This window comes from Monodon monoceros, unplaced genomic scaffold (genome assembly GCF_005190385.1).
Source record: "Monodon monoceros isolate NGI ecotype Baffin Bay Population unplaced genomic scaffold, NGI_Narwhal_1 Super_Scaffold_3, whole genome shotgun sequence".
NCBI lineage: Eukaryota > Metazoa > Chordata > Mammalia > Artiodactyla > Monodontidae > Monodon > Monodon monoceros.
Window position 1 is genome coordinate 42435852 of NW_021703780.1, and position 4796 is coordinate 42440647.

The window sequence follows — 4796 nt, forward strand, 5'->3', positions numbered from 1 at the left end:
TATTTGGAAGAGCGAAAAGGTTGATGGGAATATGTTGTCTAGCATTTCATGTTTGTATTGAAACTTGTTAGAACTGGGGGCGGGCAAAGGGGGGTGGAGGAGTGAGGATGAGGAGTGAGCAGAAGGGGGAGTGCTCAGCATTATTGGCGGAAGTATTGAAATTCACGAGGATGGTTCATTGTACAAATTATAAGGTGTATTCCACCCATGATGGTAGTTCTTATTTCAAGTGTACAACTAGGTAATAAAGAAAACAAAACATCATTTTACACATTCATCTGGCTGTCTTACAAATACTGTAAATTTTTCATCACAGGTATTAATCATTTTCCATATTTTCTCCCTCCACTCCTGCCATCTTTCTTTCCTCTAATTTTTTCAAGTTTCATAAAGGACAGGAGGGAAACAACCTCAGGAAAGGAGAAATCAGTTAGCTGCAGAATACTGTAAAATAGCTAACAAAGAGGCACCGCCCATAAGAACATTTAGATCCACGCTTTTAGTCATTTCACATCCCATTCTCTTTCACAAATGCATTTCAAGTGAAATAACTTATAAAGTAACATAAGTACATTCCTTATCTCATAAGCCATCAGCCTGAAGACAATTAGACATCGAAGGTGATACCACCTCACACTTCTGAGAATGGCCATCATCAAAAAGAACAGAGGTGAGTGTTGGTGAGAGTGTGGAGAAAAGGGAACCCTCCTGCACTGTTGGTGGGAATGTAAATTGGTACAGCCTCTATGGAGAACAGTATGGAGGTTCCTAAAAAATTAAAAATAGATCTACCATATGATTCAGCAGTCCCACTCCTGGGTATATACCCAAATGATATGAAACCAGAATCATGAAGACATATCCACACTCCCATGTTCATTACAGCATTATTCACAGTAACCAAGATATGGAAACAGCCTAAGTGTCCGTCTATGGATGAATGGATAAAGAAGATACACACACACACACACACACACACACACACACACACACACAGGAATATTATTAAGCCATAAGAAAAGGAGAATCCTGTCATTGGCAACAACACGGAGGGAACTTGAGGGCATTATGCTAAGTGAAATAAGTCAGACAGAGAAAGACAAACTCTGCATGATCTCACTGATATGTGGAATCTAAAAAAAGCTGAACTCATAGAAACAGAGGGTAGTGTGGTGGTTCCCAGGGGCTGGAGCCTGGACAAAATGGAGGGATGGTGGTCAAAGGGTACAAACTTCCAGCTATAAGATGAATAAGTTCTAGGCATATAATGTACAGCATGGTGACTGTAGTTAACAATTCTATATTTTATACTTGAAAGTTGTTAGGAGAGTAGATCAGAAGAAATGGTAATTATGTGAGGCGATGAAGGTGTTAATTAACCCTGGTGTGGCAATCATTTCTCAATATATAATTGAATCAAATCATCACATTGTACTTCTTAAATTTACCCAATGTTTCATGTCAATTATATCTCAATAAAGCTAGGGGAAAAAAAGAATTAATCTTGATTTCCAATCATGTCCAAAAATACATGTTTGAGTCTTTGAATCATTCAGTAGGAAAAAAGAGAAAGTAGAGAGAACTATTAGCAAATAACTTATATTTTTATATAAATATTCAGAAAATTGGTAAGAATAGCCAGATTTTGGTTATGGGATTACCAAACCTATGGACTAAGCATGAAGGGAACATTGTTAGTGTGGGTGTCTGATGTAATGCATGCAACCCATGTTTGGACAGGCAACACCTAGAGAAGTTGGCTTCTACCAGTTGCATTTCAGCTTATTCATCTTCTTTGAGTGACTGGGAGGCAAAAGTATACAAAGAATAAAAATTATAAACTAAATATTTTAGGGGTGGAAGAAGACAAATAGTCCCTCTTATCTGTCAGGATACCATTTTATAAGGCCACATTCTCATCCTCTGCTGTTCAGAGTATGTTGCTTGGGGATATTCTTTGTTATTAAGACTCTAAATTTACGATAGTGGCAGCTCTAATATTTTAATTGGTAACTGCCCTCACATAGGAACATATGAAAGCGGTCTGAGTAACCAAAGCAACTTTAAAAACAGGAAAGGATCCAAACATTATACTATTGCCTTACAACGTATTATAGCATGTATGTAACGGTAATGGATATTTACGTTTATTTATTCATGGTCTGGTCTCAGAAGCCTCTATTCCCCTGATGATGAGAAACATATCTTAAAGTTGCCAAGAAAGGTAACCAAAATGCTTATTCACCTGAACTCGGCCCTCTTGGAAAATGAATCAGCTATTTTAACTTTGAATTCCCAGTTCGAGGACATCTCACCTCTTTCTCTCCTCTCCCTCTCCAAGAGGGTATATTTATGAACGTAGCGTATGCTTAGGTATATGCGTGCTGCCTCCTGTATCTTTGCTGGTGTCTGCTGTGAGTGACTGTCCTGTCTGGTCTCTGGTCACACTGCAGCAGAGTCTGCTGAGGATGGCTGGTCCACCCTGCTACTTTGGGTACCGTGGTTCCGTGTCAAGGCTTTCAGTTTTGAGGCTCCCATATATGGCAGCTTTCTTCCTCTTAGGTTGGGCCTCTTCTGGCTCCCTAGAGAGGGTCTCTGCATTATTGCATTCCTCTGAGGAGCAAAAGGGCCATCTACTTTCTTTGCACATGGCTATATTATGCACTATTTTGTTGAAGCTAATTTCAAATCTTTCCTTCAGTCATGGCTCCTGTCCTACTAGAGTTCCAGTGCCACGCAGATTTGGCAATATAATTAATGTACAACTTTGCTGAGAGGAAAGAAGTAAGGCCTCTTATGCTGGGATTTTCCCCAAACTTATATGGGTGTAAGCATTGTTCCTCATTTCTACCCTGGTCCCTAACACCCAGTGAGATCCCCCATGGATGGGATGAGATGGTGACGGGGTAAGGGGGGGAGTGGTGGTTAGGAAGGAGTTGGAGCAGGATGCCAAAGCTTAATCTCTCACCTATGCCTTTCTCTCTCCTCCATCTCTCCAAGGTCACCATCTAAAGTGGCCTTTTCTTGCCCTATGTCCTCCATATTTTTTATGCTATATCTTTTAGTGCAACTTTACGACTCAAGTTTACCAGAGGTGGATCATGATATATACAAGGACAGTTTTATCAATAGAACTTAGAAAACGCTACTCTCTTCACAAAGCCTGGCTTTCAATGCCATTGTTCCTTTAAGTACTTGAAAAGGCTAGATTTTAAGCTCCAACTGAACAATGACTCCTTTGTTCTAAGACTGTACACAGTCTTTTTCAGGAGTAATGGATACTTGTTGCTTTACTGGTTTTGGAGCTGTAGAGAATCATGATTCAAGGAAAATGAAAAAAAAATGTGATGGCTTAAGATTTTCCATTATGTTTCTATCACAGACATACAATGTTTCAACTAAAAACGAAAGTTATTAGAGAGGAAATAAAGACAAGGGAAATGAGAGGAAAAGAAATGAGGTGATGTGAGGAAATGAGAAGAGAAAAAGGGAAAAAAAGAGAACAAGGTGCCAGACGATTTGACAAATTGGTCCTGTTTCCCTCTTTTTCCATTTTCTGAATTATCTCTGCTCTGTTGCAGGCAGAAGACAAAAGGGTGCCTATTACAGGGGAGAACCCCGAATATAAAACCACCTATGAGATAATGCTTGCAGGTGTATTCAGATTAGGCCTTTGGAGGTTATAGTTTTGTAGATCACTGGAATTATCATCACCACAGGTCAATCAGAGAAGCCCCCAAATCAATTTCCCTACATTGGATTTAATTTGCTGGTCAAATGTAAAATATTTTTGTTAAAGTCCACAGGGCATAGTTGAGATTTCTGAACTAGAAGTAGTTTGATTCCCCTTAGGAACTGATTTACGTTTAAAGTACCCCTGGTTATACAAACTTTTATGATATTTTTATTTTCTAATATATATTTGAATTTGCCTTCATTATCTACTTTATTTATGATAATACTCCTAGTAATAAGCGTGGTAAACAGGATAGGCTGGGTTATCCTACAGTAACAAGCAATCATGAAATGTCAATGGATTACAATAACAAAGCTCAATACAGGGAAGCTCTGATGCCATAACGGGGAGGTCCAGGCTGACAAAGCAGTTTTTCTCCAGACTATTACCAGAGGTAAATTAGAGATTGTAACAAAGTACATGTTGGGTCTTAAACATTCCATCAAGGATAATACCTGACATTTCCACTCACATTTCATTGGCCAAAACAAGTCATATGGCTGCCTGAGTCAGTGAAGTATAATCTTCCTCCAGAGAGGCCCAGGGAATATTTGGCGATAACAATACAGTCTATCAAAATAGGTAGCATTTATTTAAATAATTCTTCGGAACCTGGCATTTTTCTAAGACAGGCATTCTTCTAACCCTAACCCTAAACTTAACTTTAGACACTATTTTATACCAGTTCTTGTGGTGGACCTGGACGTGACAGCCAAGGGCTGAAAGTCAAGTAGGGGTGACTTAGACTAAATAATAATTAATATCAATTGAGGCAGCATTAAACATTTTGGAAACACATCCCTTTGCACTCTTATTACTTGGTATCCTGAATTTGACAGGAAAGCAACATGCAGATGTATTCATTTCAAGTTTACTATCAACAGAATGGTTGACTCTCAACGGAATGGTTGTATCTCCCCCAAACACATATACTGGAATCCTAAACTCCAGTGTGATGGTATTTGGAGGTGGAGCCTTTGGGAGGTCATTTAGGTCATGAGGGTGGAGTCCTCATGAGTGGGTTTAGTGCCCTTATAAAAGAGACCCCGAGAGATCCCTA